This window comes from Drosophila teissieri, chromosome 2L, assembly GCF_016746235.2.
Source record: "Drosophila teissieri strain GT53w chromosome 2L, Prin_Dtei_1.1, whole genome shotgun sequence".
Taxonomy (NCBI): Eukaryota; Metazoa; Arthropoda; class Insecta; order Diptera; family Drosophilidae; genus Drosophila; species Drosophila teissieri.
Genome location: NC_053029.1, coordinates 27,395,486 through 27,408,895, shown reverse-complemented (window position 1 = coordinate 27,408,895; position 13,410 = coordinate 27,395,486). Strand labels below are relative to the sequence as shown.

Here is a 13,410-nt window from a genome sequence, read left to right as displayed (position 1 = left end):
TGTCTATTGTAACAAAAGAACCAGCGGTAACACAATTATGTTTGCATCAAATTTGAGTACATAAGAAGGAGAGCAAGAGCACAAAGCTTCGTGCCGTGTTTGATGGATCTTAGGCAATACGTTTCCACAGAAAAGTAAGCTTCGCTTAGGCCTATACTCGGTTCCGATGGTCTACTTCGAGTTGGTGGAAGGCCTCAAAACGCAAACTAGGACTACGATACGAGGCATCCGATACTTTTCTCAAAGGATCATCCAGTCACCAAGGCACTCAATGTTTATTATCATGACAAATATTAGCATGCAGGTCCGTAGGGGTCGTTGCCAGTCTAATGCGTCCGATGTTTTACAATGAATCCTGTGACTTGGGAGCCTGCCAGCAAATCGAGTGCAGCCTAGTCCATTTCAGCATTTCATAATACTGGAGTGGACTATTACGGTCCATTCAATTATAAAGCAGAGACCAGAAACAAGGCACCTTATAGGTGCTAAATCGCAGTCTTCGTTAGCTTTTCAATGAAGGCAGCTCATTTGTAAGTTGACGAGGATCTTTCTTAGGATTCTTTCATCGCAGTGCTGAGAAGATTTATTAGCTTTTGAGGCAGTCCGCGTACCATTTGAAGTGACAATGATAGAAACTTTGTCAGTGCAATGAGCGAGCTACTTTTGAGCGAGCCGCACACGTCATCGATAACCTCCGAATGCTTAGCTGATGGGATCGATTGAAAGTTTATTCCTCCGCACGCCCCGCACTTCGGTGGTTTATGGGAGCCTGCTTTTAAGTGGGATACATTTCACTTCTACAGAGTCATCAGTGATCTCATCATAGATTTCTTTTTAATACTTCACAACTTGACTCTATATTTACAGTCCCAATTTGCTGCTCTTCGTACGCCTTGCACTCGCTAGATTTTCCTTGACGCTAGCCTTCTTCTTCATTTGTTCTGCAGATGTTACTTCATATATGATCGGATAGCAGACACGTTGATAACTATAGATACCCAACTCTACTTTACATTCGGCCATCATAATATTCTGAGTCTGACCCAGACGACGTTTTCGTTTTCCACTACGTATTTCCAAAGTTACTTGTTATCAACGCTGGTAGAAGTAAGAGCTGGTACTTCACCGAATGCTTGGTTACCCAATTTTTTCTCATCCACAAACTGTGTTTGCTTAATAGCAACCAGGTCACTTTCTTTGTAGAGCCTTTCCATGACTCGGTTCTTGTCGTAGTTCCTCGAGTAGGATTTTTCGACTTCTTGAATTTGTCTTCGTGCCTCCATTCTCATCTGGCTTTTTCTTCCTCCAGGATCTACAAAACATTCCCGCTAACTTTGTTGTGCATTTGTACTCCAAATAGTAATTGAAACACTGTCTTCTTTGTGGAGCTGTGGACATGCGAATTTATAGCTCCTTGAACATGCGCTTCAAACTTGTACCACTTGGATGGATCTTCAGCGGTCTGTTGTAGTCCACATATGCTCCATTCCATTTCTCGTAATATGCTATTACGTAATATATGAAGTAAACGCGACTCCTATATCGCTTATGAGACGAACTGGGTGGCCAATGACAGCTGACCATTCGTTCAATTTCTTCATGCATCAACGGCTGCAAAGATAAACCGATACTGCATTGGTCCGAGAAGATCAACATGAATAGTATGCAGTGGCTTATCTCCCTTGTCAATACAAAACAGCTTACCTTCTTTCTTTCCAACCTTCTTGTTCATAAGAATACATTTCACGCACTTGTTGATGATTTGATCTACTTATTTCTCCATATGCGGAATCCAAAAATGTTGCTACAAGGAATGGATAGTTTCCTGCAGGGCAAAATGGCTAATATCATGTGCTTCCTTTATTATTTCGTTCTCCATTGATTTAGGGCTCGACTATGACCTCGTTACCATCCACTACTTTGAAAAGTAATCTCCTTTGAACTGGAAGTCCATGTAGAGTTGCGACATAAGAACTTCGATAACTGCTGATCTGCCTTTATTTGAACTGAGATCTCCGACGCTACTACGAAAACATCCAGCTGATAGGGACTCAGACTATCGATGTGTTTCATTTGGAACTTCTTGACAGAAAAATACGCTTCTTTATCCTCTAGAATATAACTGTGGCGCTTTGAATCTGCTGCTGAAGTTTTCTTGCTCCAATATGCAACTGGATGAAGTTCGCCTTCGAATCTCTGCATTATTATGCCGCCAAACCCATTCATAAAACCATCAGTATTTAGTTTGGTTGGTGCTTCCCTGTTATACAACTGCAGGACAGGTTCATTCGACAGTATATCCTTTAGCTGGTACATTGCGGTCATTTGTTCGGCCTCAAATTTAAACTCGGTGTCTTTCTTTAACAAGTTTGTTAGCAGCCCTGTCAATCCTAAGAACGATTGGACATCTTTAAAGTTCTTGGGTCGGGAAAACTTCTGAACAGCCTGTGTTTTTTCCTTTCCTGGCCAGATTTTGCAGTCCTGCACTGTGTGACACAAAAAACTGATCCTGTTTTCCAAGAAAGAACATTGTTCCACTTACTACGCAATCCATATTTAGCTGCCTCCTCCAGGGCTTTCTTTAACTTGACTATGCATTCCTCGTTTGTTTGAGCAAATATGATTATATCGTCGACGTAAATCTGCATGAAATCTTCTTATATCAAGTTTTGAAAAATGGCATTGACAAAACGGTTAAACACGCCAGGTGAGTTGCAAAATCCAAACGGTGCTTTGCAGAACTCAAATAAACCATCCTTGGTGAAAAAAGCTGTGTAGCGACGACTAGACTCTTCGATCGGTACATGTAAGAAGCTGTTCTCGAGATCTATGACAGTGAATACTTTTGCAGATTGCAGCTCTTCTAGCACTTCATCCATTAGGGGTACAGGGAAACTATCTCTTAGTACCATCCAGTTCAGCTGACGGAAATCAATGCAAATTCAGTTTGTTCCGTCTTTCTTCTTCACTATGACCACTCGACTTGCGAAATTTGACGTTGACTTTCGAATTATTTCATTCTTAAGCCAATCGTCAACATACTCTTTTAGTATGGCTGCTTCCATAGCTGAATACCGACTTGGTTGGTGACGAAATGGTTGTACTTGTTCGTCCGGTACAATCCTCATTTCTACACGACCCTCGATTGGAGGCTGGCTTGTAATTGTCGACCAACGGCTGAATTATCGACTTGAACTGTTCAGAAACGCTTAAGTTATTTTCGGTCTCGACAATATTGTATATACTTGGCTCGACACCTTGGTGAAAGTGAACCCCTCCTCGTCCATTGTGACACGAAACTTGGATGCGAAGTCAAAACCAATCAGGGCGTCATCTTCAATCTTCTTTTCCGGAACAATAACAAATTTTTGATCTACCTCCGCTCCATCGATTCACAAGGCTCCCGTAAATGTACTCAGCGGCATTGTTTTTACATTTCCTATCCCTCGCAGTACAGTGAAACATTTTTCCAGTTTCACGTCGGCCAGTTTCTTAAAAACTAAGTTGCAAACGATTGACACATCCGCTCCAGAGTCCACAGACAATTTTTATCGTCATTTATCTTTTGTTTTGAGATTACCTGCACAGATTGTACTTGTGACTCTCATGCAATGTCCACGCTTCAATTAAAGCATTTGGTCGACTTGCATCTTTCAAGTGCTACTGACCCGCAATTAAAGCAACGAGTGTTTCGATGGCTGGCATTATATGTGTTTTTCTTGCCACCACTGTACGACTTGGCTTGATTGGACCTGCACTTGCATTGGTATATTTCGAATTTCTCTTTTAGCTCGTGAAATTCTTTGCAGCTGTACAGGTAAAATTTGAATTCATTTGGTACATCTAATCCGTCCACATTGTATCCACTAAGGTACTCTTCGTCGATCGATCCCTGTGGTGCTATGTTTTTCATAATCAAAATATACTCGTTAAAGCTCTCATCTTTCTTCTTCTTTCGCTCTCCTCCTTTGGCATGTAAGTTAGCACTTCTCATTGCTTAAATTCTCTAGTTAATAAGTTTTTCAACTGCTCAAACGTATTAACAATTTCCGAGTCTAGGAACAGTTTTGCCAGCTTTGTTATTTTTCCACGTGCTTGTACGTATTTCTGTTGTTCGCTCAAGCCATACGCCTCTGCATTTTGTTAAAATTATTAAACCACTTCTCACGAATTCTCTCGTCATTGTCCGGACCATTCGAAATGTTCAGCTGAAATTGTTGTTTTATTCCGCTCTCTGTCTGTGGCTTCGTCCGCTTGAATTTTCATGTTATAATTTTTTTGGATCTTTTATTTTTCTTTTTTTTTCACTTCATTCTTTTGCGTTGATTCTCTTTCCAACTTTTTTTTGCGTTTGCGATCGTGTTCTTCCTTGCTCTAGTTTTTCTTCGCTCATGCTCATGTACTCGCTCTCTTCTGACAACGTACTGACGTCTTGAATTTCACCACGGATCGCAATAGCTTATGTTTCCAAATAATTTTACCGGATCGGGCCTCAGATGTAAGGCTTTAGACCGGAACGAACCCCCAAATGTAGCACTCGCTAGATTTTCCTTGACGCTAGTCTTTTCCTTCATTTGTTCTGCAGATGTTACTTTATATGCTATCGCATAGCAGGCACGTTGATAGCTATCGATACCCAACTCTACTTAACATACAAATACATTATTGTAACCTATTTGGGCGTTCTTATTCATTATAATACTAGGGCTGGCATATTGGTTGTATTTCCCATGAACAGCAATAAAGAAAATGCAGTTCGATAGTAAACGAGTGTCCATGGAAATTTTACTTCAGTAACTCCCAAAATAGGTTTATATTTCAATAGTAAAATATTATTCATATGTGGGAACACTTAGCCATGGCACCGATTATGAGAATAGTATAGAATGATCTAGTCCACTATAAAAGAACTCAGCCTACTAAAAGGACAGACAGCCTTTAGAAAAGAGGGCCTCGAAAAAAGACAATCTCTGGAGGGGACTCTCTCGGGAGAAGACATTTTCGAGAGAAGACAGTCACGAGGGGAGACGCTTTCTGGAGAGGACAGGCTCGTAAAAAGACAGTCTAGAAAGATAGAGATTTACCGACGTTAGAGATCGAGTCTAGACAGGACCCCTTCTCTCAGATCCTGAATGAAATTCAGGGACTCAAGAATTCTGGACTTGAATGATACGGTGAATGCAAAAGGAATTCTTGTTAAGGAAGACCTGCTTTTCGAACCAATAGACAGAAAGTTCCAAGATGGGCAGCTACGATTCCAAAGCAAAATATCGTTTCCAGCATTCCACATTCAACATAAGTCTATGACCTAAAAAACCGAACTAAAATAGCCGGAGTCCGCGTAACAAACCATAAGCAGTACAGTGCCAATATAAAGTTCAACTTAAATAATTATAGCCGATTGGGTGGTGACCTTCGAGAAAACGGCAACGGCTCCGAGTTTGTGAATATTTAAAAAGCGCTAAGCAAGCAGCAAGAAGGGTATTGTCAGGTTGCCACTACTTAACGTCATCGGCCACGACCCTGTTCCCAGAATCCCGCTGTTGCACCGGATAAGCAACGAAAACTTACGCTCCATCTCACCTAGGTTCTGGTTCGCAGCTGGTGTCATCCTGAATGTTGCTCTGATTGTCTCTCTCTTACTTTATCTGGCATTGAAAAGGACACGAGCCTTCGAGGAAATACAGCGGACCGTCGACAAGTTCAGCCTGACCGAGGTGGGGGTAGTTAACAACAAAGTAACTTTCTGTACCCTAGCAACAAAGTAGCTTCAAACGAACAATGGTGACGCGCCTAAAATGAGTTCAGCGCTCCGTGCTAAGAACGTCCAGCAGTGGTATTCGGACACTGCCTATACGGAGTGCCGCAATGCAGTGCATGGGAATGCTGAGTCGGTTAGACCTCGACTTTACGACAACAGAAGACGACGGCCAGGTGGCGGCCAACTCAGATCACCGACGCCCACAATCGGACGAAAGGACGCGGGAAAAGGTCAGTGAGGTACGCCACCCTGCACCTATAATTAGTTTAACTTATACACTCTTTTGATTTAGATTTTGCTCACTCAAGCAAGTGAATTCTATTTCTAGATTTTTACTCTCTCAATTTTACGCAAGCAGAGAGATCAATTATTGTCGCCGCCCAAAAATTATTTTGTATAGTGCAAAATCAATAAATGGCCGTTACGCATCTTGTTATTCCAATGTCTTCGGTGCAGCCTATCGATAAAGCCCCTTATAATATTATATTATCATCATTTTTATACCCGTTACTCGCAGAGTAAATAGGTATACTAGATTGGTTGAAAAGTATGTAACAGGCAGAAGGAAGCGTTTCCAACCATATAAAGTATATATATTCTTGATCAGGATCAATAGCTGAGTCGATCTGGCCATGTCTGTTCGTCTGTCCGTCTGTCGGTATGAACGTCGAGATCTCAGCAACTATACAAGCTAGAAAATTCAGCATGCAGACTCCAGAGACATAGACGCAGGGCAAGTTTTTTGATCCATGTTGCCACGCCCATTACAACGCCCACAAACCGCGCAAAACTGCCACGCCCACACTTTTGAAAATGTTGTTGATATTTTTTCACATTTTTGTTAGTCTTGTAAATTTCTTTCGTTTTGTCAAAAATCTTTTTGGCACGCCCACTCTAACGCCCACAAACCGCCAAAAACTGTCAGTGTGGAAATTTCTCCTTTGCACTTCAACCAGCTGAGTTACGGGTATCAGATAGTCGGGGAACTCGACTATAGCGTTCTCTCTTGTTTTTTTTATAACAGTGTTTAAGAGTGATTTTGTTAGAACAATGAGAACCAAATACGATTTCTAGGATCTTTGGAGTTTGAAGTAGGCGTATATGAATAATTCTTTATACATGTGGAGCCAGTTTCAGCAGAGCGGGGCGGTGTGTGACACATATAAATCTTGGGGTCAATAATAATTTTGAGGCAGATCAAAATTATGGGACAGACCGTTTTTAAATTTGTATACCCGTTACTCGTAGAGTAAAAGGGTATACTAGATTCGTTGAAAAGTAAAAAAAAAAAAAAAAAAAAAAAAAAAAAAAAAAAAAAAAAAAAAAAAAAATGAACATAGATATCGATATGAATGTAATAGTACAGGCAGAAGAAGGACTTGATCGGAATTAAGAAACACGAAAAAAATATAAAAGTTACAATATATATATTATTATTATATATATATATATATATATATTCTTGATCAGGATCAGTAGCCGAGTCGATCTGGCCATGTCCGTCTGTCCGTCCGTCTGTCCGTATGAACGTCGAGATCTCAGGAACTACAAAAGCTAGAAAGTTGAGATTAAACATACGGACTCCAGAGACATAACCGCAGCGCAAGTTTGTTGATTCATGTTGCCACGGCCACTCTAACGCCCACAAACCGCATAATACTGCCACGCCCACACTTTTGAAAAATGTTTTGATATTTTTTCATTTTTGTATTTGACTTGTAAATTTCTATCGATTTGCCAAAAAACTTTTTGCCACGCCCACTCTAACGCCCGCAAACCGAAAAAAACTGTCAGTGTTGAAGACTCTCCTTCGCACTTCCACTAGCTGAGTAACGGGGATCAGATAGTCGGGGAACTCGACTATAGCGTTCTCTCTTGTTTAATTTTCACTTGTGCTATTTTCAAGTTTTATTTCTCACTAAATACTAGTAATATTGCGGATTGCCGCTTCATAGAGTGCAGCTGGCTAAGGAGCATCAACTTAAGGTGATGCCAAAATAGCGATGTAGTAGGAATGTTGTAAAAAAAACTCTTGTTCGGCATGAACACTGGTTGAACACAGAAGTCGTCCGTCCGACATTCTTTTAAAATCTTTTAAAACAAGATATTACAGCTTGGTGTACTAGTATCATAAATTCTAAATCCATTTTTGAGTTTTTATCTCGATGACAGACAAGGGCAGATCAATTCCCCTTGTAATTCTGATAAAAAATAGACGAATTAAAAAATTTGCAGAACCAATCGTTTTTCAGACACATCATGCAGCCAACGGAATAAACATTCAGTAGAAGGTGCCCATTTTTTAACTAACTTAAGGAGAGGTCAAGCTAAGTGCCGGAAACAATGCAGTACTATTGCACTTTTAATCAGGTATAAAATATCTTTTATTAAACTTAACAAATTTTTAAAGTTATTGGGTTATATATTTAAGCTCAATTCACTTTTGTATACTCACCCGACGATGCAGTAAAATACAATAACCGAAAATTTTTTTGTTAAACTTATTGTATTTCTCTTTATTAATAAAATTTGTTAAACTCTGTTTTGTTTTATATAGTAAATTTGTATATGTAGTACTTTATTGTCCTGTAATTTCATTCTGAGTAATTAAATGTAATTTTTATAGATACAATATTGTTAATATATTCATTTATACATTTGGTTTCAATAATGATAATAAATATTTAATAGGGTCTTTTGGCTCCTTGCTCTTTATGTGATATTACAATACTTTTAAATATTATAACAATGCTTTAATTAGAATTAAAAAATAAAGATATTCACTCAATATTTCTAATACATTACTATATAAAACTTTAAATACATATAAATAAAAATAATTGATTGTTGTCATTTAAAAGTTCTCCCTGATTAATGCATTTATAATAATGCATCATTGTTCATAATATAAAATGTATTGCTCAGTTATTAAAGTCGTTAATTCCTGAAGCATTTGCATTACAGTGATGCGGAGTGTGAAATTGCGCTAAAATATAAAAAAGGTTAATTAATGGAAACGTTACAAAATGTCAAATTCTTACTTTAATAAATGAGGGGAGCTATGAGATTTATTTAGCAAACCTAACACTTGTAAACAAATAAGGTTAATTCAAAACATAAACAAATGCATTGGCCCAGTTCTTTGAATCCTATTACTCTGTTTACATTTATTAACTTGCCAGGAAGGGTATCCGTTTATAATTGATAGTACCTTGAAGAAAGTTTATCTATCGCTTTCTTAATCCGAACTTTTGAAATCAACTTCAATGTGACCATGCAAACCATTGTGCATATGATGCCATTGAGTGGCTGCAGGGTCATAGCACACTGCAGACGATTTTACTTGCAATAATAACAATTCGTAGTAAAAGTGGAAGTAAATTAGCCATTTTTTGCTGAGAAGTGTGACAGCGTTGTCGATCGAGAATTTTTTACTTACCATAAAGAACAGTAAGAAAACGCCTGGGTGAAGATTTACTTGGTGCTCATGCACTTCGATAGTTATTAAAGCACAGCTGAGTAATTTGCTTCTTTTAAAAATTATGAGTTGTACAGTCGTGCGCTTACCCAACCACTAGATGGTTGGGAGTAACCGAGTCATTTTTTACCAGGGAGTAAATGATATTCATATATGGATCAAAGAATCCTGTATTAATTTGGTTAAACATAAAAGCCCATTAGACTATTTTGCGAGACGGACTTCGCATTCGTCCAATAAATCGCTTTAGGTAGCCGTCAACGTAAATAAGTTAAATAAGGAAGAAACTCGGTTGATTATTTCATCAAGTAGGTAGATCGGGGTCTCATATATCGTCACAGATAAACAATTGGATTTGACTTCTCTTTGATGCCTTTGTCTGCAAGACCATTCAATTAGTCCAACTGTAGGGAAGAAACAATCAGACACCTGGACGCCGCCTGTCACACTTTCTTTCTGCATCAAGAGTCAAAAGTTAGTCCCAGGAGAGTCAGGTCATGTTTTCTTTGTAAGGAAACGTTACTTATATTCTTGAGCAGGATCAATAGCCGAGTCGATTTGGCCGTTTTCGTCTGCATGTCCGTAAGAACGTCAAGATCTCAGGAACTATAAAAGCTAGAAAGTTGAGATACAGACTCTAGAGACTCTCAAGACTGCTACGCCCACACATTTGAAAATGTTTTGTTTTTTTTTTTAAATTTTTTATTGATCTTGTAAATTTGTTTTGATTTGCAGAAAAACGTTTTGCCACACCCACCCTAACGCCCATAAACCGCATAAAACAGCCAAGCCCACACTTTTGTAAAAGTTTTAATATTCGAAAATTAACAAGTTAATGAAACAGAACAGATTGCTTGAAATGAGCTTGGCTCGCCCCTAATTAACTCTACAAAAGTTATCTCGTGTGCGAAAAAAAATCATTGTTCGGAAAGAAAAACCCTAGCTTCAGCCACAGCTGGCACTAATATTATATTTATACAGTAGTCTGATTTTGATCACATTACATACTGTCTTATATAGCAAAGTAGTAATTTTTTTTAAACAATTAACGAAGGATTCTATTCGTTATATGGCAGTATATGCTATTGTGGTCCATACCGGCCGTTCCGACTTATATGCAAGTGGTTATAAAACAAAGACTCGAGAATTTATATACTTCATATGGTAGCAAATGTCCCTCCACTAAATTGCAAAGTTTTGACTGTCCTTTTCAATGGTACAAACTAACAAGCTATTCAAGCAAATAAGCCGTCATGTGACCCAAACATGATCATAAGTTATCAAGGCCTCCACCAAAAACCTCAAATATTATACCGATCGATTACGTGTTGTCCCTCCACTAAATAGCAAAGTTTTGACTGTCCTTTTCAATGGTACAATCTAACAAGCTATTCAAACAAATAAGCCGTCATGTGACCCAAACATGATCATAAGTTATCAAGGCCTCCACAAAAACCTCAAATATTATACCGATCGATTACGCGTTGCTTCCAACTGCTATAATCTAGTCAACGTAACGCAAGTCAAGTGAGTTTAAATCATAGAGGATCGCAAACCTTGAATTCTGGGATCGGAGATTCTGCCATGATTTCTTGCGCCATCGCGGCTGTTCTAACTCACAGTATCACGGATTATCAGCCCCATTTCAATATAAATGCAACATCATGGAGGATACCACCAAAACATTTCGCTCGCTGAACCTTATTTCAATCAATCACAACGAAACCATCTTGGTTCGATAGTAAGTAGAGGGATTTGGACTATGCTAAATAAATCGCTTTTTGCAGCCATCATCAAGGACCCTGATCATTCTGATGATGACACACTTACCGCAATAGTGAAGCGATTATGGGAATTTTAAGATTTAACTTCGGCAAAGCCATCTTTGTTGCCCGAAGACTTGCGATGCGAGCAACTATTCAATGAAAATTGCACTTGACTTGGGAATGGTCAATACTCTGTTCGCCTCTTGTCTTATTCAGGATTCCAATCTCGAGGGGATTCCTATTGCATGGCTCGTCGTCGTTACAGGAGCTTGGAAGCTAAGATGGACAAAAACCCAGATAAGAGATTTCTGCCCAATATGGCAGCTTCGGCGGTCCCATTCCCGACGGGGACGACGTCATCAGAATAGCTATGATCCGTACAACTACCGGACTAATCAAGAGAGCCGTCGCAAAAGTAGCCGTTCTGCCCATCCGATTTTAAGATAGTTGGAACCGTACCTCTCCAAGCCTTCGCTTAGCCAGTCTGCATCTCCAAATAAAACAGAGCATACAAATACATGAATGTAACCTATTTGTACGTTCATATTCATTATAATCCTAGGGCTGGCATATTGGTTGTTTTTCCCATGAACTGCAATAAAGAAAATGCAGTTCGATAGTAAACGAGTGTCCATGGAAATTTTACTTCAGTAACTCCCAAAATAGGCTTATATTTCAATAGTAAAATATTATTCATATGTGGGAACACTTAGCCATGGCACCGATTATGAGAATAGTATAGACAGCCTTTAGAAAAGAGGGCCTCGAAAGAAGACAATCTCTAGAGGGGACACTCTCGGGAGAAGACATTTTCGAGAGAAGACAGTCACGAGGGGAGACGCTTTCTGGAGAGGACAGTCTCGTAAAAAGACAGTCTAGAGAGATAGAGATTTACAGACGTTAGAGATCTAGTCTAGATAGGACCCATTCTCTCAGATCCTGAATGAAATTCAGGGACTCAAGAATTCTGGACTTGAATGATACGGTGAATGCAAAAGGAATTCTTGTTAAGGAAGACCTGCTTTTCAAACCAATAGACAGAAAGTTCCAAGATGGGCAGCTACGATTCCAAAGCAAAATATCGTTTCCAGCATTCCACATTCAACATAAGTCTATGACCTAAAAAACCGAACTGAAAAAGCCGGAGTCCGCGTAACAAACCATAAACAGTACAGTGCCAATAAAAAGTTCAACTTAAATAATTATAGCCGAGGATTAAAAGTCTGAAGAAAGAGCAACAGAAAACAGTACATCGAAGCATTTTTAAATGCCAGCCAAAATAAAGGGAAAACCATAGCACCCAAAACAAATGGAATTGGAGAATTAGACCGTCTGTTGGAGCGTGCCGCGGTGAAACATACATAAGATCATACATACATAACCAAAGAAACTACTTTTCTACATGTTATTTTGTTTTATGTGTGTAACGTTTGATTTTACCCATAATATGTTGGCGCAAGTAAATGTGTATGTAAAATATTGCTTGTCTAGTAGCACCCAGGATTCAACGCGTCGAGATCTCATCACCCGGGATTAGTGTGGGGTAAGTTTGATGAAACACGGTTCCCATATTCTCTTTATATCTTTTATATATAAAACAGTTTTATAATTTCGTTAACACTAAGCGCAAAACAACCAGTTACCCTTCCTCGCTATTTTTTGAAAATACTTCGGTAACATCGGATCAGGCAATAGCCGATATATTTTTCCAAGTTTTTTCAAACCACATATTCTACGTTACCTCATTCCGAACGGCCTTACTCTTACGCGGTATCAAAGTCAAATTTAATATTATGTCCCACTTTAAACGAAAGCTCACTGCTTTATGATCTTCAGCGAGTTAAGCCTGTCTATTCGCCAGGTCCCGACGGAATTCCTGGCTGTGTGCTTAGATTCTGTGCGGAAGCCTTGTGCAAACCTCTACTAAAACTGTTTAACTTATATCTGGAATCTACACATTTCCCCCAAATATGGAAGGAGTCCTTTGTGATCCCTCTAGATAAAAAAGGTAGCAAATCGGATGCAAGCAATTACAGAGGAATCTCCAAATTGTCTGATATACCTAAGCTTTTTGAAAACGTTATCACTCCTCATTTGCAGCACCTTTGTAGGTCAATTATGCTTGCAATATAAGGACATTTCTTGCCATTTGGACTTATCTAGATCTGATCTTATCTGATCTAGATTGCTTTCAAACCTCGTGCCGTGATAACGTATTAAACTTAAATGGCTCTAAGTGTAAAGTTATGACCTTTTGTCGTGCCAACTCAATGCACGCGACTTACACTTTAAGTGGGTGCTCTTTGGACAGAATAACACATGTTGATGATCTTGGTGCTCTTCTGGACCCTAACCTTAAATGTGCAGACCATTTTTCGTCTATTTTGCCAGGGGTGTGCTTGGTT

The 13,410-nt window shown here is 39.1% G+C and overlaps 1 protein-coding gene across 1 annotated transcript in view; it reads right to left on the bottom strand.

The window, feature by feature from the left end:
* Window positions 1–8,612: 8,612 nt before the first annotated feature.
* The window catches only part of LOC122624512, a 183,622-nt gene continuing 178,824 nt past the window's right edge, over window positions 8,613–13,410 (bottom strand). The window contains exon 8 of the mRNA XM_043804122.1: window positions 8,613–8,747. The gene's annotated coding sequence lies outside the window, so the exon portion shown is untranslated. The remainder of the gene's footprint in view (window positions 8,748–13,410) is intronic.